Here is a 22,441-nt window from a genome sequence, read left to right as displayed (position 1 = left end):
TGTAGTATAGTATAGTACTCGAAAAGTACAAAATAGTCTTAATTTAGTACTAGTAGTGACATGACTTTTTATGACTTTTTTCAACATGCTATACAATGAGTTTTTTCGACATGTCGTACTATGACGTTTTTATGACTTTTTTTCGACAAAGTCTGTGCAAGAATGTGCGTGTGTGTGTGTGTGTGTGTGTGTGTGTGTGTGCGTGTGTGTGTGTGTGTGTGTCTCCCAAAGTGATGCATTACAGCACATCCCTCCAATGCAATGGCCAAGATATACCGTGCATCTTCTAAGAAAGATAGGGATCTATAAATAAAATGTAGGCCTATCTATAGACTAATGTTTCGGAGTAACTAAAAGAAATACTAGCAAACAAATAAACACTGTAGAAAAGTGACAGTAACATTCAACCTAACCATTTAACATAACTTTAAAGCAAAATAAAGACTTTAGAGTGAGCAATATTATGTTTAAGATAATTAAATGAGTCACAATAATCGGTAAAACGTTTTTAAAAAGGAGAGTTTTCATTGTCCAACATGTGGCGGCAACTGCTGCAGAAATGTGTTGCCTCAGGGACAACAAAACCAATCCAGTCAAAGAGAAAGGAGGCTGGGGAGCGACTCCTGACAAGCATACCTCAAGCCAATGGCTCTTGTCCCAACATGCCTTTTCACAGCGAAAGGCATCACAGTTTATGAAAACCTGATTCCAAATAATTTACACCCATCTATGTGTTGTACATAATCTCACACTGTGTGATCCTCTATATGGAGGGGTGATGTAGAATTGCAACCCCCCCCCCCCCCCTCATCCAACCAGCACGCTCACAACAATACTGTATATGTTTTAGTATACTGTATGAACAGAGAGTTGTCTTCATTGTACCTCGCACAACACACAGTGTGCAATGATTCTGCAGCAGCAAGCGCCACCATCTGGTAACCCGTGAGTCTGCTGCTCAAATAACAGAAATAACAGAAATCAAAAACAGAGAGAAAATGCAATGGTTTAAGTATTGTTTGAAATGCTGGATGTCTGACAATAAAGTTCAAATTGATGTTGAACTCGTTTATCCAAAAGAAAAAACAGCCTACACAAAATACACAAAGAAGAAGAGGGACGACATGCAACAAAGGTCCCCATCTGGACTCAAACCAGGTTTTGTAACATCAGCATCTTAAAAGCCCGGACCACCAGGAGGATGACCCTCCATATCACATTCTTTGCAAAACACTATTTCAAATTAAAATAGGTTATTAGAAAAAAAAGATTGTATTCCTTCATAAGCAACAAGCAGACGGTGGTCATTATATATGGCTCCCTCTCCAGAGACACAACTACTGCAATAGAAACTCACTGTGCAGCAAACAGCAAGAGGAAGTTGATAAGATCCAAATGGAGAAAACTAAAGTATTTCTTTAAGATATGAGTAGTCTTCATCATAACATTCCTTCATTAATTCATAATTCCTTCATTAATGATATCTGAAGATGTCATTCAATCATGGCTTGAAAACATCAATGCCATAACTGACTCATCATTTTGTTAAGAATTCCTGTTGTTGGGGTGCCCTCATATTTTAGGGGTTGCGATGCTGACCATTAACTGCATCGTAAAGAAGCTGAAAAAAAAAATCGTTAAAGTACACAGAAACAACTTTTTCTGCGTTTTCATCATTTATTTTTGTGGTATTTTAGCTCATGCAGCTGATCCCAATGACGCTCTATTGACACATTAATGAATCTTCAATGTCGCTTCCCGAGAAGTCACAGAAAAATACAGAATGAATCATGAAGACCCTTCTACTCAAATGTCACGGACGTCCTTTTCAAGTTCCTGAATTTGAAACAGCGAAAGTGCACTCAAAGTTCAGGTCCAGCGGTTGTGGTGTGGTGATGGGAAGATGATCATTTATTCTTCCCTCCTTACTTCCAGGAACTAAACTGGGCTCATGTTACTGTCAGTGACACTGCTTTGTATTGTGATGTACAACCAAAGTAAAAGTTAAAGATATACTGACGGGACATATTAATAAAAGGTATCCATAAACAGCAAACTCTGGATGCATTTAAAAGCCGTGAAAGAAGAATCACAATACTTGAAATTGCAAACTACAAAAACATTAAGATATGATTCAAAGGGCAATTTTAAACAATGTTATGCTGATATAGATTTTATCTTTCCATTCTATTAACGTTTGAGAAAATTACAAGATGAAAGTATAAAGTATCTGTTGTTAATTTAGTCAATAAGTGCATTGTGAAAATATTCTGTAGAAAATGTGTGAAAAGTGATCATGTGTGGCCACTAGAGGGCAACAGAGGCAGAGTTTTGGATCAATTTCCCAAAACCTGACACACATGAGAGGTATACACATAAAAACTGTAAACGCCATTGATCGTTAGTAAGGTTTAAAAAAATAAAGACGAATAGATAATAAGATTATGAGGTTTATTCTGATATGTTTGTATAACGGTTGTATTATTTACCACCATTTTGACCTTACACAAATCAACAAAGAGAATCGTTTGATGGGGAATGAACTAAACAATGCAATATCACAACTACCAAATATTTTCAAATCATAGAAAAATATTATCAATCAACATAAATCATGGATACTACTAGTTTGATAATAATCACAGAAGACACAAAGGAGGACAAACAGGAACGCACGTCTAGTGATCTTATAAGCACCATGACTTTAAAAGGTAAACGTATCATTAGCATCGTTAGCAAATAAACTAAAGTTGTATTCTTATTTTTCTTAACTATTACCCTCCTACTTTGTTAATCATTTGACTTTTCATGACACTGTTTGCACTTCTCTATGGCTCTGACTCTCACTCTAGTTAACATTAATATCTTTAGAAGTGGTATAAAATCAATAATCCTATTTCCCCAAAGTTACGATGTGCACAGCTGCTATGCAGAAGTTACTAAAGGCATGTTTGTATCCTAATCCACAGCACCAATTATTAATTTTTTTTTCTATCAGCAAATGATCCATAAAGTATGAAAGAACGCTGCAGTAAAGGTCATTCAGAGTGACATTTTTATGATCTTTCTAAAACAACTGCACACTCAGACTGAGGAAGTGCATCAACAGAGCAGCACTTCCAGTAACTCCAGGGCTTTTCCCCTCTTTAGCCTGGTATTGGATCTGGATCTGGACCAAACTCTAACTCAAACTGCTGTAATCAGCAGAGAGCAGCAGCCAGACATCACAGAAAAATCATCGAACGGATACAAAATCAAACAGCAAACTAAGCTGCTGTTGCTAAAAATCATTTCTTTCTTCTGTGGCCTCTTGAACATTACAGAACGATCCTGAAAGTACAGAATGAGGGGATGTACTTGTCTTAAAATAGTGTGTCAGCTACTGTCAACGCTAGCTACAGATCAGCTTTATCTCACGGTGCAGAAATCCAAACCTGAATTTTATGGGATGTGTAACTGACTAAAGTTACACTGACGCCCACTTAAGATACATAATTACTACTATATATAGAGCGTATATAGAAATAGCTCTGCCTGTTACCAGAGAGTGAATACGAGTGAATCAAATAATCACAAAACAGTCTTTAGAAAAGAATATAATGACTTCTTAAAGTCGTTATACAGACGGTGACGGTGAAAGAAGTGTCCCTGAAATGTAATTGACTTTTCTTTTTCTTTGCTTGCTTGCGTCATCGTTTTGTCCTCTAATTTTCGATTCTCTCTGAAAGATAGTGACCCTATCTTAATATATTCAATATATTAATGGTATATTGTCTTCTCTGCCTTTTAGGGTTTCAAATGACTGCATGAAAGCTCTTTATATTCTAACATGCTGTACATTTATGGTTCAGGCTCTGATAGAAACACTGGAAATCTATCTCCTTTAATGCCCTTTACAGTATGAATCATCAGTTAGATCCATTTTTTGCTCAGTTGTTATATAGTCTTATTAGCAGGTGGTGAAGGTATCGCAGTACATACACTCAAGAACTGAGGTACATTTTTGAGTTTAACTTGAGGGCATCCATTCACATTCTAGACCACTATATATATATATATATATATATATATATATATGTATATATGTATATATGTATATATATATATATATATATATACATATATATATATGTATATATGTATATATATATATATACAGTATATATACATGTATAAATTATATTTGCTGTTAGACATGACTCTGACCTCCCTGTGAAGGTGCATTTATGTGCATTTATTGTCCTGATCCGCCTCCTGTTCTCATTGTTGCATTTGTATTTAAATGGTACTTCATAGGAATAAAAGCACTCATTGAAATTAATTGAGAAGATGCACATAAAAGCACACACACACACACACACACACACACACACACACACACACACACACACACACACACACACACAGAGGCAGTGCAAACAACGACGCAGGCAGATAATCCTTGAAGCTTACAATGAGATCACCTTGAGTTAGAGAGAAATCTTTCATATTTGTGTTTCTGTGGTTGTGTGTAGCCGTGTGTGAGTGTGTGTGTGTGCATCATATTGACTTAATCAGCTCTCATTGCGTCTCATAGCAGTGCAGCTCGCAACTCATCAACACTTATTCAACCTCCGCTGACCTCCTCAAACACCTGGATCACTTTCTGTACGAAACAGACGACCGTCTCCATGGGAACCAGGGTCTCCTCCTCCATCTTTGTCGTGAGTAAACACGAGCGGTGCTTTTTATGTAACGTCTCCATCCGCTATACCACATAGAACAGAGGGAGACGGATACATGTGTATGCGACGCATGCCTGTGATGCACATATGTGGTTGAAATTCAGCTTTTTGGAGTAATATAAAATTTAACATTTTAAATAATTTGAATCCCATCTTATGTTGAGAAGGTGGTAATACACAAAGACGGTTATAAGCTCGTAAGCAGTAGTTAACAATATGGTAAAATAAAGTACAACCTCAACGGAGATACTCACTTGCAATCGTATAACCTTCACCAGAAAGCAACAACATGAATACAAACAATTATACCAGCTGCAGTGCAATTCTCTCTGCAATTCTCTCTGCATTGAAGCTTATCAGAGTATAACATATATACAAATCTTCACCTTTTCAGCAGTCGACCCTCACTCGACTTTCACCTGCAAGATAAAACATTTTGCATGGTTCCCTCTGCTTGTATCTTAGGAATATTTCCACATTCTCTCTTGCTCTAGCAGGTGCATATTTTGGATCCCTAGCAGGAGTCTCCAAAATATCCAGAGCAGCATGACCAAGATGTGGACACGAGTGATTTAAACACGGAGACATTGCCAGGTGTTGCTGCTGTGGCTCCCTGCCTCCTCCCACCTGAAGGAGAGCGGGAGCCAATTGAATTCAAGACCCGTCACCTCTGCTTTCCTGAGTGATGCCACAGCCGACGTCAAGACACGTATTCAAGGTAGGCCGAGGGTCCCTGGAGTCATAATTTCTCAAGATATACAATGTATGAGAAAATTGGATTTATCAATTTTGTGCCTGAAAGGAAAAGACAGCACAGGATTTCTCCTTCAATGGCCCCAAACTATCTGAATATGCAATTATTTTATTTTTCACTGCTCTGTTTTTAAATACAGTTTGATTCAAACCTTCAAAACATGTAAACAGTTAAAACGTTCTCAAAAACGTGATAGGGGAGAAATAAAATGTTTCAATGGACAATTTTCCCTTTTTGAGCAGGGGACCATGATGGAAGTATAATTAAAATATCAACCAACATTATTTTTCCTGGTCTAATAAAAGCTTTGGTTTTAAGTAAACACTCACTGCCATTCATTTATCTGAATCAAGTTTTTTCTTTTACTTTAAATTTTTCTTTGCTTTTCATCCAAACTGTGTCATTAATAAAACTCCAGACGTTGACATAATCACATCCACACATCCGGTATTTCTTAAACAGTTAGGTAAATATGGTTGTACATGTGGTATCATATGAACTCATTTTGTCCTCAAAAGGCCGTGGAAATGTTTCTCCTTGAGCCTTAAACTAACACAGCACTCCACGTGGCGGACACATGGTTCTGATCACGAAACATGGAAAGCCAGAAATTATATCTCTTTTCCAAACACACACAGACTTTACCGCTGAGCTGCTGGCTTGTGGATTTATAACAATTTTTTTTTGTATTTAGTATTTGTTCAATTACAAAACTGCTTCATTACATACATTGAAGTTATTAGTCATTAAGTGTTCTAAATGTCCCTATTGGTCTGAATTTCTAAATATTGCTGTTATGCTTGGCATGAAGGAAGAAGTCAAATGATGGTGCCCAAATGTAACTTCAAACTGTCAGTTAAAAGCCCTGCCCACCATGTTCCGTTACTTTGGCTGATTACAACTCTCCAGGTTGATTTCGGGTGGTGCTTTGCTGAGAGTTGAGTAATTTGATCTGCTCTAACAGGGGCAATAAGACAAAGAGTGCCACCATGCAGGACCATGTTGTCAATCCAAATGCATCTTACTTCCATGTTAGGGGTTCACAAGGGAAATATATTAGAACGGGTGCGTGAATATCGTGCATTTTAACAACAGGCTGCAATTTCATTTACATTTACTCCGTGTCTCGCTCCTGCTGCTCTGGACAACCACGTTTCCATCAGCAACATGCAAAGGTTTTCAGCATATTGATGTTTCCTAAAATACCAGAGGGGGTTGGGAGAGAGAGGGGCCACTGAGAACACGAGGAACTAACGGAGACTTTAAGTGAGTAAAAGACACTCAAAGCTCTCTGTGAAAGGTGCCTGGCTATTGTGTGCAGAGGAGTTTTATTCCCTAACTGCTGTATGCCAACAGAGGGAGATAATAGTGACATGGATGATAGTAATCCATCATCCTAAAAATAAAATTCAGGGGAAATACATTTCTTTTCCCTATTCATCTCTTGTAGTGTTTCAAATTAAAAGGAAAAAATAAGACATTTCAAAATGATCAGTCGCAGTTCTCCAAAAAAGGCAAATGATTAGAATTATTTTTGTCTTATGCCGTCATATGAAATTTATCCATTCATCCAATTAAGTAATTTGGTCTGCGTGGGAAGCTAACTGGAAACACTAAGATAGAAGTTAACTCAGTAAGTCTCTTCATCACTGAAGGACTATTTTAGTTCTTGCCAATATTTAGTTTAATTTTCATTATTCTGTGAATGAAAAATACACATAATTTATTTGTGGGAAATCACATATTAAATATGAATGTTAAACATACGTTCATTTTGTAAGTACTGTAATTTTTCCCTTTGAATCAGCTGCAATCAGCTGACAAGTAAAGCCTAAAGTGAGATTAAGTACTGGAATGTATGTTATATGAAATATGATGATATGATAGCATGGTATTTTACATGTGTAAGTGTAGTTTATGTCAATTAATAAGCATTAAAGTGCCCTTTATTTCCCACCATAAGGATATGGCAGCCCTCCACTGAGGTTTTGAAACAGAAAAATATTAAAAAACAATTATTCCAACATCTTGGTTGTATAAAATATATTCTAATCAAAATATCTCAAAAGGTAACATATTAAGATGTATGAAAATAAATTTGACAATACTTCATTTCGTCCTGTTCAGCCAGAGCACAATCTTGACAATAAAATGATTTGTTTTTTAAATCAACAAAAACAATCTGAGAGCCATGAAATGATGACAGTTGAGGTGGTTTGACCTTTAAAAACGTGCTTTTGCATATCGGCAACCAAACACTGAAGTATATGGTGTGTGTAAGGCCTGATCAACATCGCTACCCTCTGCTATCTGACAGTCATGCAGGCAGACCCAGTAATAAACATGTGCTGAGGCATTCTGACGTTCTCACATTGAAAAGACACTACATCATTGTGTTGCATCCCGATTTAAAGGATTCCTTTGAAGTCTGAATAAAATCATTTCAGTCCTGTCAAAGAGCTGGATATCTACCCTTTGTTGAGTTTTAATTTCAACAGTTTGTGAAGGGCTTTTGCTCTGCTTTTGGCAATTTCAATTGTCATTATGCACTGAGATATGAAGGGACTGTTGAGAGAAAAAGATGAGGGTGATAGTTCATCATCAGTGGTACAATTATCTAACTGAACATTGGTGGCAAGGTGGCATAAGTAAGTGTATACATCAATCCCACTTATAGTGTCATGCATCAAAAAATGTATTATTGGTCGCCTTTGAAGGCGCAGGCTCTAACAGGGCTGCTGCTAGTGAAAAGAACATATAGACAAAACTACATCTATTGCAATTTGTTCTAAAGAGGTCATGGGAAGATCAGAGCATCCAGATTCAAGCCGGACACGGTGTGTATGTAGTGTTCCCGTCTGATTAAATTTACAAAGAACATGTGAGTGTCACTCAGAGGACAGACAGAAAATTACAGGAAGATGACAACAGGAAACTGTGAGCGCACTGCTGCTGTTATTTCAGTCTGAAAATTGGCCAAAATGTTCAATCTGTATCTGACGATTTGATTTGATTAGACTCCATCCACCCCCAGAAAGAGATGTTCAGAAGTTAGAGTTTGATATTTAAAGGAAACGTTCAACATTTTGGGAAATACTCTTATTTACTTTATTGTTATTTCCGTCTTTATTACTGGAGCACTTATGGCATTTGACATGATACACTCATCAACATCGGAGAAGGAATCGAGGGGTTTGGATGAATTAGTGGGGAGAGGACCCTGAGACGTTTCCCGACCATGGACGACCACTCAGTCAGACCTGCCGGACCAAACGACCACTTAAAGAGGAGTCGAGAGGGAGGAAAGCTGAGATGGAAGCTAAACTAATCCAGCTAAAACCTAGGGCTATTCCACCACTCAGTCAGCTCCTGGCTAATGTGGGGTCGCAGGGAAATTCAAGCTAATGCAGCAGCAGCGGTAGGGCAGTGACTGTTGTGTCTACATCTTCACAGAGACCAGGCTCCATCGTGGCGTCCTAAATCAAGCTGCACTTGAAGGGCGGGCCGACAGAGCGCAGGACTCAGGTGGGACCAGCTTGTTGACATCAATTAAGCTTGGTGCTCAAACATAGTCAAAGTCGGTGGACAGTAGTGTTTCCCTGATGTCAAATTCTTTATCTCAAGATGGCGTCCATATTTGTTTCTGCTGTTTGTATTCCTCCTGATTCCAAAAATGCACAACAGGAATGCACAACTGTTTTTGTTTTGTCTTTTTGTCTTGTTTGTCTTCGCTGTGCAACCCTGTGTTGCACAATCACAGTAAATTGTCCTTGAATCCTTGAATTATGCTACGCAAGCTAAGACGCAGCTGGTTTTAGCTTCATGTTTAGAAGAAATGAAAGCGTGTATCGATCTTCTCATCCAACTATCAACAAGAAAGAAAAATAAGCGTATTTTTCTTTTTCCCAAAATGTTGGGTTATTCCTTTAATGTCCCTTATTCGTGAGCACATCTGATTTTCCAAGTTTGTTTTGTTTACTGGTTTCTTCTTCTGTGCTGAGACTAGGACATGACGAACCAGGGGAGAGAGCTCGGGTAAACATCAGGGTGTTCAGTCCCCAGCATCGATTATGGACCCCAGACACTGTCGGTTGCTAAGGCCGATCTTGGCCTTTAAAGCCACGGGTCACTAAGTGTTCATTTAAAAGTGATTCATCCATCTATGAAAAAATCAAAGTGGCTGCTTCTCTGCACAGCCAGTGGAGATATCACATCAAGAGACCACACACATGCAGCATGACACACTGACTGGTCGGGGATTGAACTTGTGTAAATCAATACCCGCAATCATTTGGGGATACGAAGCCAATGAGGGGAGATTAATGTAAATCTGTGAGCCTGTTGAGATGTGATGGTGCTAGTGAGACTTGACACCAACACTCTACATACTAGAGCTCCTCTGACATCCAAATGCTGTCTGGATAGCTCTGTGGAAACACACATGCATAACTGCTTTGCTGATAAATGCTCACAATTTGTGGAGTCTACTTCAGTTCAATAACTTTTCATGAGTGAGGTCGTCTATGGTTAATGTTCCCCCCAAATATTTTATTTATCACCTTTTAGGGAACAGAATTAGGGATAAGAAGTTTCATGCACATTAATAATTCTAAATTTGCAGACACTACATTTTGGCTGAGTACACAAAAATACTGTTGAAAAACAATTTTTTTCCGATGTGCTGCCTCTGCAGTTAAAGCTGGTATAATTAAAAATGATATATTAAAACGGATCCACTTACTATATGTAACGTGAAAGGTGTTACTTAGACACACAATTATCACACAAATCTGCAGCTCCCCTCTGCACAATGAAGCGTTTTAACTTCTTTTTAATTGTTTTGGTTACACAGACAACAACTTTTAATGTTTTGGTTCATTCTTAATGCTCTCATCAGTGTTGCTTCCAGACGCAGCAGGCAGCTGTCTTCAGCAAGAAAGCTCTGATAAACCCACTGCACTCTACCTGCTTACCACTAAACAGCTGACAGACACCGTTAACGACTGGCTGTGAACATAGTTTAGCATTGTGCAGCTAAAGAGCAGGATATTTCCCTCAGGAGTTGGTGGAGACGAAAAAAACCGAGCAAACCACTTTAATTGAATACTAATGTTGCTCCATGTCTGCTGGATGTAAACAATCAGCTATTTGCTGACACGTATACCAATGTGATAATATATCAGTGCAGCACTCAAGTTGTCTAAGATTAGGAAAATATCATCGGAAACAACAGTGACTGCATCCAACACATCCAAGCTGCAGTCTCCAACGACTTTGCAGCCTAAAAGTGTATTTTGGTCAATTTCCTTTGTAAAAGTTTATTTTTCCCCCAAACACCTCATGTCATGTTTACTCCTTTTTGCCTTTCCTCGCCCTATCTCTCTCTATTTACCTCTCTGGTTTCACATTCTAAACTGGCAGAATTAATGGCAGTATAATAAAAGTGTGTTTTTCAACCCATCGGTCAAACGAAGCAGTGCTATTTGTGATGGTTTCCATCCTCTCCTGTGTGGAATGTGATCTCTCAATCCACCCGGATCTCCTGTGGCAGACTGACAACTTTGTGTGAACTGTTTGACCCGGACGGGGACTATCGAGCTCTGACAGGTCATGGATCAAGACTGGACCCTTAAATATAAGTTTTTGTGTACCTGTTTAGACGTACGCAAGAGATTCAAAGACTGTATTTCATCCACACCTGTTGAAAATATATATAATTAGTTTTATATATATATATATATTTATATAGCATGCAGCATTGCTGTAGGAAAATAATGTTTGCAGTTAGGAAATCATGGATTAACACTTCAGTTTCCCCAATGCCTTCTTTCCAACACATACAGTATAGTGAACAGTGTTGATTACAGCCAGGGGCTGCTGTCTCTAGCAGACGTGCAACGTTATTATGTTTCCTCCCTCTCGTTCCTTGTCCGTTGCTGCACCTCGTTGCAAACTGATCCAGGCAGCGAACACCAACTAGCCCTGGAAATCTGTCACCTGCAGGTGTCAAATGCAGAGACAGAGGGCCCACCTACAACATGGCCAGTACCCAAATAACCCCTGATGATTAGTCTCATGTACAGCGCTGGCCTCTTTCACACCTCCCTGTCACTCCCGTGTGGAGCAGTTGTTTACCTCTAGCTCGGGTTACACTTGTGGTTGTGCCTTGGCTAGTCTTTTGAAACCAAAGCGATAACCTGGAATTCTATCCTTTGACCCCTGTGTGAAAGGTGCACTTGTGACCAAGCTGTACTCACATGATTGGGTTCTTTCTTTCTTTTTTTCTTAACCCTAACCACCCCCCCCCCCCCCCCCCCCTCAAAACCATTTATGGGCAAGAAAGACTAAATCAACACAGCCTAAAAAATGAAACCATACCTAATACCTTATATGAAATACTATTAGATATTAGATACCCTCCATTCAACACTTCAGGGCAAAATACTGCTATATCATGTTTCAGGTCATACTCCTCAAACTGGATTTACCATCTCTGTGTATAGCCCAACCTTGAATGGCCAACAGAGTGCATAGCTTTCAAAAACATTGTGGCCTCTGAACAAAGGATTGTTTCGGCTACAAGAAAAGCCTGTTTACAGCATCATAAACAATCTGCGACATTACAATAAGAGAAGAGCAGAGGTATAGCAACAGGTGAAACATTTTTAGATTCTTATGACCACAACGGGAAATGTGACAAATATAGCACGTTGCTGTTACTTCACAGAGGAATAGAAATAGACTCATCACTTTCTTTGTATCCGTGTGTGCTGGAGCCACTCTGGACAGAGTGAACTGAACAAAACGTTAAAGGACACAAGGTTACGCTCCCTCACTGCCAGACAGTATTGATGCAACGATACATATTTGTTAATAATTGATAATTACACAACTCTTCAACTACAAGTACATTTTTTTGTCAGACTAAACAATAACGTAATGGGACTTGCTTCATAATCCACTACATTGGACAACAGCCTGCATGCTGCACAAGTCAAATGTTTTTGGTCAAGTTTTGCTTTGTTGAGGTTTTTGGTTCCTCAAAGTGCTGTGTTTGTTATCCATGACTTTTCAGATTTCCATGAATCTTATGGACCTCACCTACTAAATGCTGACATTGTTATTTTGTTTTTTTTTAGCAACAGTGGAATCATCACAGCAAGAGTGTTGAGTTTAAGTGCACTTCATTATACGACACGTTTGAAAATTTCAGGAAACTCACTTGTTCGCTTTCTTGTCCACATTGAGATGAGAAGATTGATACTCTTGTCGTTGGCTATTGAATATGAAGCTACAGTCAGTGCCGGCTATAGCTTAGCTTAGCTTAGCATAAAGACTTGAAATAGGGGGAAACAGCATGGGTCTATGCCAAATGTAACAAAGTCTGCCTACCAGCACATGTAAACCTCACTAATTAACTAACATTGGAGAGACACATGTAAAGAGACATAGCAACAGTAATAACAATTCATAAAAAAATGTTTAACAAATTTCTAAAAATCATAATTTTATTCAAATATTTCATTTAAGATTAAGAAGAGAATATGTACATGAAACTTGGGTTTATTCAAAAAATATATAGATACATATATAAGCAAAGCTTCAATTTCATTGATGAATCTCAGTTTGCTCTCCATTTCTTAAAAACAAGTTGGACATTGAAAACACAATGGTATTTGGTGACGAGGAAGGTTCCAAGTAAAACATCAAAAGCTTCAGCAATATGAATGATTAAAAGCACACCATCTGCTCTGCGTGTGACACTCCCCTTTTTTCCATGTTCCACCAGCATTCCTGAAACTAACAGCACATATATTTTAACTGTCAGACAAAAAACAAGCCACGTGTATCTTCCACACAACCCTGCAGAGAGGGGGAGAAGTCCACTGCTGGGGAACGTCATATTTTCTGAGCTGCAGTTAAAAAGATTAACATACCCATCTGCCCGACATTAACGCGGGTTATGCATTAACCCGCTTCTTAAATACCTCCACTGCAGAAGCAGCATAACTCTCTGTTTGTGTGTTTCTCGAGGGCAGGTGTTTCCCGTTTAGAATGTGTAATAAATCATAAGTTGTTGGATTGACTGAACAGGTTGAAACCAAACCGGATTTTGTGAGAGGATAAAGCGTCGTCTCAGGTGCTGGCACTGCAAACTGAGAGGGAGAAACAAGGACTCTAGAACCATGCAGTCAGAACCTGTGGACGTATTTGTATTAAAGTTGCCGTGAAGAAAAGGATTTACGTTTTAGGGAAGAATTCATTTCGCCCCATCACGATAGCAATGGCTCATTTTAGACCAGCTGGACTCAATGAATCACATCAGTGCCCGACACTCAGGTTACACAGTAATGACCACCATTAGCATGATCTCCTGGAGACATCCAATGACAGTCACTGCATAGCTTACATATGTAGCATGCAGGGATGTTCTGTGGTTCACGCTTCAAATGCAACCCCTGCTTTAAGGTCGAGGGCGGATCTGTGCCCTGAACATGCATGTCAGAAAAGGGGGAGGGGGACCTATGTATTTTTTTATTTTTACTGAAGGGAGGGTTGTCTAAGTTTTTTGTGGAGAGAGAAGGTTATCTCTCGAGGCAGCATGTCATTTGTTTTTCTAGTACAGCAGCTCCTTCATTTTTTCCTGCATCTTAACAGAAAGCTGAGCCACTATGTCGTAAAATATGTTTCAAACTGTAATTATGTCACATAAAGAGATAATGAAAGGACTATGGTTACACTGTTCATTGAACAGGATTCATCACTTGTTTGCCTTGATTTTGGCATTTACTTATTCCACTTCTACTGGACATCGAGACAGTTTTAAAAGAGGTCCCTGAAAAAAGACTAACATGAAGAAAACTATCTGATTGCCATTGAAAACACAATAAAAAATGCTAGAAAATATCAAAAATAATTATGATTATAAATAATGATAATAAGATTGTAAGTGCATGGTCCAAAAAAGAACAAGTGTGTTGCAGTCATTCTTTATTGGAAGCTTGGATTATTTTGAATACCAGTGTTTCTTCTTTCAGTTCAGGTTTTGCCAAATGTAAAGCCACTGTCCTGGCAATGTGACAATGATGGTACACCATCTTACATTCTTTGCACAGCTTTAGTTATGAATGCAAACAAAAGTGTTATTTTACCTGAAGATATAGGAGTGTTTCTCTTATTCACCCCAATAGCTTTCATTCAGTCCCTCAGCTTAAACTGCCTGTGGTAACATGAGCCCTTGACTGACATGAACAGCAAAAGTATCTGTTGTATAACCTTGGCAAATCTAGAATGAATGTTTGTCCTCAGAGCTCCGTGTTCCCTCTTTCCCTGCAATGTCAGTCAAATCTTCCTGCAGCCAACTCTGTTTACACCGTCTGCTTTTTCTCACGGGCTCACCAGCATGGGACGAAATGAACCTCTGGCTTCTTCACAGGTCACCGAGAATTCACACATCACATCCGGATTAGCATGCTAATCGGTGTGTTTTCTTATGACAATTCTTATGACGGCAGCTGACTAATATCGTTAGCTCTGTGCTCTCTTGTCCTAATCTTGTCCTAATCTTGTCCTAATCTCAAAGGAAAAATCAGGAACAATCAGCAATTTATTCGCCTCTTGCTAGTTTGAGTGTGTCCACTTTTGATACAAGGGATTTCAGACAAATAATGTAGCATAAAAATGGATAATAATAAAAATGTTGTCAACATAATTACTTACTATTGCATACAGTTACTCCAGATACAGCAGATAAAAATCTGGGGGGTATTTTAAAAGTGAATGTGTGCAATTACTGTCAGTTTCAAAGGAGGGCACCTGGCTACAGTTCATCTGCACTGTGCTGAACTGTTTAGAGAGCAGGCACAATAAAAACATGTCCACAACATCATGCAGGGAATACACACAATCCTCCGTGTGAAGCTTCTAACGTCTACTTTTCTGTTCTATCAGAGAGGAGCTGACTCAGCGCTTTGGGAGTTTTTGATACGATTGTTTGGTTATTGCTCAATCTGGATCACATCATATTATTAAAGTAATTCTTGTTTGCACTTAAAATATAATAAAATCCAATATAACATTACAAACTATGGCCTCATGTTATGCAGTGCCTAAAGAGTGCTAAATTAAATTATTAATTTATATTTATATTGAATTAAAGCTGCATTAACTAATGAGATTAGTTGATGTGTTCAATATCAAAATAAATCAATAACTTCATCTAGACAATGAAATTAGAACACAAATATATTTTTTGTTTTTAAGTGACCTTGATGTTTTATTTCCCACAGTCCCACGTTAGTGTTTCTCCTGCATTGTTTCCAAAATGTTGAGCAAACATGCACAAAAACAACCAGGCTGCCTTTCAACATCACCCAGAGCCATTGTTTATATTTCACTGACATTCACACAACTGCCCTCTTTGGTTTGTGTTGTGTTTTTACAGCATCTCTGGTAAGAACAGGACAAACCAAACAGGTTTTTGCCAGGTCAATGAGCAACACAACACATTGTTAGGCAAACAACTGACTGCGATGAGACATGACAGAGGGTTCTCGTTAGAAATATGAAAGTGAAATTCAGCTTTTAAAATATTGTTTTAGATGGTAAAAAAAGATGGTGATCGTTGACTGTGCGTGTGATTGGTTGTTTGACTGATGGAACTTCCTTGTTGCTACAGTATGTAGCAGATAAGGACGGTGTATACGGCTACGCTATACATACAACACAGATACACACACAGACACAAAGATGCTGCCGGCACTGTTTTTGTTACATCTTTAACATGTGAGCAAACTTTATGAAAAGAAGATGACTATAGGAGAATTATTAAATCTTAGAACGATAACAAATAACAAGCTATAGTTAAGTGGGACAACCTGATCTCCATGTTTATTTTAGAAAACACATGTCATTTTTAATTGCATCTTAATAAATGTACTGCAATGTGTGCTTATTTGTGAAGAAACCATATTTAGAGTTTTCTCAACTTAAATATTGACTCGATAAAGAATAATTAATAAAACTGGAAAATGTTGTCATTGTTACTTAAAAATGCTGAGTTGAAGAGTCAAGCGATACGTTGATTTTACTGCAAACTTTAATTAAGTACAAACAATTTGGCTTTCATTTTAGTTTCTCTCAATCTATTAGATGTTGAGGTGAAAGATGTCATTCCTCATGCAGTTTTCTCATTGAAATATTCCCAGCTGTTCTATTGTGGAGGTAAATTTCCATCCACAATCACATCAATAACTTTCTTGACTCTCTCTCTCTCTCTCTCTCTCTCTCTCTCTCACACTCACACACTCACACACACACACACACAAACCTCTTGTGTCTGTGCAGCCCCCCCCCATCGTCCTCCCTGGGGTTTAGCTGTAAAACAACAGGGGAATCAGCCGTGTTGACGCGGCGTCCCCTGGTACTTTTCCACAGATAACATGAAGTGAGAGGTAGAGTGTTGCAATATGTGTTTATATTGACTTTGCACATGTATTGCCTCACATTCCCCATATCCAAGGTAAACCATGCTCAAGTATTCCTTCAGGGCTTTAAAAGTGGGCCGGGTTAGGCCACTTCTGTCGGACGATGCTTATGGTGACACGTGTTTGTCTGTCCATTAACCTATTTTCAATAAACTCTGATTGTGAACTGTGTGTTGTCCAGACAAGCCACAGGCAGACACATGGCACCTTACATATGTCTTGTCTGCATGTATAATCCAACTGAGGATGCTTTCTTTGAAGAGCAACAAAGCCACCATTCATGTATCCTCTCTGAACATTATATTTGAGATTAGACCACGAGGACGAGTTTCCGTCCCCAAGCGACCTAAAACCAACAGGATGATCCAAATAATGTGATTTATTTTTTGGTCTGTGTTGATTAACACTGCAAACTGGCCTGTTGTTGATTCCAGAAGACACTCTAAGGAACTCATTGTACAGTGGAATGGTTGAATCTAAAAGAGTGTTTTAAATGTTATATAATTGTCACTGTTATTAAGCATGCTTGATGTAAAATGATTCAACTTTAACTCTTGTTCATTTATTGCTGCTATGATCTCAAGGAAACAGCAATGCCCTGGATTCCTTCCTATGCAAAAGGAATCTGCGCCTTAACAACAAAACAGCTTTGACAAAAATAAAATGTGTGGACCCTTTTAGCAATAAAAAAAAGTAGGAATATTAAATACAGAATTTATATACAAATTTTACAAATTTCCCCCTGGGGATGAATAAAGTATATATCTATCTATCTATATTATTTGTATCATAAGTACTAAGAGGAAACTCAATGGCCAAATATGAAACTTAGCAGAAGATAGACCCGGATGTTAGCAGATAAAATGTGCTCAGAAATATTGATAGATAGCAACCCAGTCACCATAACAAATTTTTATAATACGTTGAATGTCGACATTTCTAAAAAATCTTAAATACATTTCATCGTATCACGGTTTTAGAAACGTACAATGCCACGAGGTTAAAGATGTGAAACGATTTATTAGGTTCAGGCAACAAAACTACTTGAAGTTGACGTTGAAGTTGAACAAAACGTAACAACGTAACTAACATAATAAATACATAACAACCGCCCTTTGCAGACTTTCTTGCGAACAAGCGTCAAAGTCAAAGTTTAGTTTTGGTTTTCGTTATACTCATTATTTTATCACGTAACTTTCAGTTGCTCAATATATTATGTCACTTGCTCTGTGTGTTGCCTGTTGTACTGCATCTAAATTTAATGTATCTGTGTTTTTGTAAAAAACAACATTTGTTTCTTGTGACAAAGCGTGAACCATGTTTCACTTGACAAAAGTGTCTTAGAGGCAGCAAGTAACATTATTTTTTAATGACCCAATTATTTCCTTAATTCATCAATCAATTTTTGGTTGTCGAAATATCAGGAAGTATTTAAAACGACAATTTCACAATTTTACATGTTCGCACAGTTGATGTTTTCACATTTTGGCTTATTTTAATTTAAGGGAATTTTGTTTGAAAAATACTTCAACTATTAATCCATGATTAAAACTCTTGCCAATTAATTTTCTGTAGATCGACTTATTCTTTCTACGGTCTTGTGTTTCCCGTCTGGTTAATTACAATATAGATTACAACACTTCAGGTTATTCACACTTATGGTAACATATCATCTCAGCACTTTAGTAGCAGTTTCACACCACAGTATTTGATGCATCCAGTCACCCGAAGTTCAACGGTTATATTGTAAAAACTGCATACCACCAGAAATTAAAATATGTACTTCTAACTACGTCCCGTGCAAGCGGCATGAAGGCAGTTCAAAGTTCACTTTGTTTAGCTCACATGGACGTTCCATATTCAATGTTTCAAGGGTTGTGTGCAGTGTTGATAAACAGCCGCTGAAAAATGACACTGAACTTTGTGCTATAAATAAGTGAGTCAGGTATTTCCATGCATCTTCTTTTAACTTTATACATGTTGATCACAAACAAGCTTCACATTTTTGTTATTCATTTTGTTCTGTGGAACCTTTGTGCCATGCAAATCTACTGACTCATTATGTTGCAAATTAGTTTTTCTCTCATCCATGCTGCTCTCCAAATTCAAGTGCACAGTCCTGCTTCAACAGACCTCCCTCTATCCCCCCTTTGGCTATGTGTCTGTGAAGACTGAGCTAGTTTTAGAGTCATATTTTACTGATATGACCTTTGATCCCTGTCAGACAACCATGTACCTGGGTCATGTTTTGGGACAGGCACGTTGATATCCGTCTGCGTCTAGGTCCCGGGTCAGCGGAGTTCATGAGAGGGGGGGGGGGGGGGGGGGGGAGTGGGGGAGCGCTCGTTAACACATAGCACAGCCTCTTTCACTTGCCGAGAAGGAGACGGGAATGGCAACAAATTCGTTCCAGAGCTGGCTGGAAAAATCCCATGCCGTGTTGTTTTCACGACATGCATTCTTCAGATGGGCCCCGCGGAAAATGAAAAAAGACGGCTGTTGATGTATGACACGCAGGCACAAATGTTTAGAAAGGAATTACAAGTTTTTTTCTGTTGATCTTTAGTGTTTTTAAAAAGTAATTTTAAAGTGGCACTCCATTTCACTGATATCAGTTTACTTATCATGGCTACTGCTTGTCAGTCGGTAAAAACAATAAAACAATATGTAAAATATCTTCTGTCTTTGGAGGAGCCTTCTAACGAAAATGACCCTGAAGATGTCATCGTGATGTCATCAGGGTTATTTTCAAGTGGGGTCAGAGACACGACACATTTGGAAGAAAAGTTTGGATTTTGAAAGAAGTGAGACTTTACACTATTGAGTATCTTTGATAACTTGATTAAAAATCTGAATACATCAGATTCTGCAGCATTGACTTTTAATTTGTCTTTTGTAAGCCTCACAACATCAAACACATTGTGGAGGTGCAACAATAAATCACTGCAGTGCCCCTTGACCCTTTAACCCATCTCTGTGTCCAACAGCAAAAGCAGACAGACTTTTTACATTTTCAGCAGATGAGGGGAAATATTTATTTTTGTGGTGCAGAAAGAATCAGAACCTGTAAGAAATTTATTCTGCAAATCAAACCAGAAGGAGCATGTTTGTGTGATTATGGACTCTTAAATGAACGACACACAGCAGTTTGTATGTTTAACATTTGCTCTTATCTGCTATTGCACTGCAGCTAACTACTAATGTGACGTTAAAGATGCTGCAGCGATATGAGCAAGAAAAAGGCTGACTGACCAAATCTATGCATTATTGTCTGCAAATAAACAACTTTTAACCAGGAAATCAGATGTATATTTCCAGCCAAGGCTCTCACTGAACAAGTTGTGCCTCATCTCATTCAGACCAGAAAGTATTACTTCTTTCAAAGGATGTGAAGATGATCAACCCACAGGAACTTGGGCCACTAAAGATAACCGCAGGGGAAAAACATCTCGAGTGAAAACATTAACTAGAAATAGACCTCTTCGTTGCCATAGCCACCTGAACAGCTGTAATTTAGATCTGTTGAGCTGCACTGTTCATGTATCTCAGGAAAATTCAGTCAGTTTTTCTTTTCTGCAACAGATAAGCACAAAGGAAGGTCTAAACGCTTATTTTGCACTGTTTTATGTGTGGTAATTCAAGCAGTGATATAATATTCATACAAGACTTCTCTGAGCAATTATTAAGTATCATTTTTACTGTTCCTTGTATTTAATGTTGCTAAATATGACCTACACATTTTAAAGTGTTACTAATGATGTTCCATGCAAGACTGAAATTTTCATTGACACTTATTGGAAGCTAGTTTATTACTGGTTAAAAACAAAGGTGTTTGCAATACTAATATGAGCATGTTGTAAGCATGCACACCACGGTTAATAATGGGCATAAGGTAATATTGACATAATGTACGCTAAATAAAACTGGATCAGTGAAGTCTAAATGTTTTACTTCAGTGACGAACATGGTCCTTGTTAAGTCTACAGTTAACTACTGGCTCTAGTTCTCAATTACTGTGGTTGTGTTCCCCCCACACTGAATCCTCCAACCTGCCTGAAGTGTTTGTTCAGCAAAGCCTCGCTGCAGCTCTCCATGTGAGAGTGCAAGGTGATGCCAACGGATGGTAACTCTATATATTCCAAAACACAGAAAACCCTTTTGTTCATCATTAGCTTTGACTAAATCAGGAAAGTGAAATAGGGAAAAGTTATCATGTTACAAGTGGTTCCTTATAATGTGTCATAATTCAACAAGAATGTAATTTAATTTACAGAATAGAATGTTGTCATTAAACAAAACTAATTTGAAAACGTGAGCTATACGTCATATTTTGTTAGTATGATCACCTGCAAAAGAAAAGAAGCCTGCCACTCGTATTCTCAGATAATGTTTAACATACTGTGCATATACTGTGCAGGGGAGCTGAGGTTATATACATATGAATAGGTTACAGATTAGAACACTTTGCACAAGGCAAACACAAATCTGCGCAGTTATCAAGGAACAAGTAGGAACACAGCCCTTGTCTTAAAGGGACACAAAATAGTAACAAAGATGTAAGAAGTACTTTAGAGTAGTAGAGTTAATCAGGAACGAGTCATTGAAAAGCGGTCGGATATCTAGAAAATGTGATTACACACTGGTTCTTTTACACAGTGTATGTAACAGTCTGGTTTTTATAATCTTATCATTATATACTTTTATTGACATTATTTATACATATTACATACAGTGGAGTTATTCGGGAACTTCTTGTAAAGAACAGTTAGTTCCTGATTTGTTGACTAATTCATTGGTAGCAGTTAGGATTTTATGTTACCCAGATGAATATACAGCTGTGACGGTGAGACAGGAAGTGGTGGGAACACAGACGAGCGCAAGTGAGCCTTTTGGAGAGTTGAAAACTTTACACAGTCACAAACGTTACTTTCTATACCCCACGTGTGACATTAAAAACCCCACGCAGTCGCAGCACACACTGCATGCAGGAAGGGCTGCACATACTCTAAGATGCCAGACCAATTATCAGTATTGCAGAATTCCCCAGGAAGCTAATCAAATGCTCAGTGCCAAGTTTTACAAAACATACTTTAAGAGGAAGTATTCATATACAAATATTGCCAGAAATCAAACACAAGACAGAAAACTCTGGTGGGGAGATGTTAGAGGAACAAAAACAAAACAAAAACGGGGGCATTTTATTGCTACGCTATTTATTGCTATTAGAAAATAAGACGACTGACTTTTCTCAACTCTCCGTGGCACCTCAGGCAGGTTAACTCACATGCTCTCATATTCCCCACGGTATTTATAACTCGGTCAGCTGACCTTGCACTCGGACCCGTCCACTACACAGGGAGCTAACCCCACTAGGAAACACAGCTATTAACTGCTGAAGCTACTCACACAATACTAACCCTACAAAAGTGATTAATAAAGACTTGTGACTGAGCGCAAATGTAATAGCGTACGGTATT

General features: G+C 38.3%; 1 long non-coding RNA gene across 1 annotated transcript; it reads right to left on the bottom strand.

Moving 5' to 3' along the window:
- Positions 1–17,964: 17,964 nt before the first annotated feature.
- On the bottom strand, positions 17,965–22,234 carry LOC142955922 (uncharacterized). Its single transcript, XR_012955979.1, has 2 exons — positions 21,018–22,234; positions 17,965–20,537 (listed from the first exon to the last, which is right to left on the bottom strand). It is a non-coding gene; the product is annotated as an uncharacterized LOC142955922 (long non-coding RNA).
- Positions 22,235–22,441: the final 207 nt, after the last annotated feature.

This window comes from Anarhichas minor, unplaced genomic scaffold (assembly GCF_050575085.1).
Source record: "Anarhichas minor isolate MPS153535 unplaced genomic scaffold, ASM5057508v1 ptg000024l, whole genome shotgun sequence".
NCBI classification, from domain to species: domain Eukaryota; kingdom Metazoa; phylum Chordata; class Actinopteri; order Perciformes; family Anarhichadidae; genus Anarhichas; species Anarhichas minor.
The sequence above is the reverse complement of the archived record's forward strand: the minus strand, read 5'-3'. Positions and strand labels throughout refer to the sequence as shown.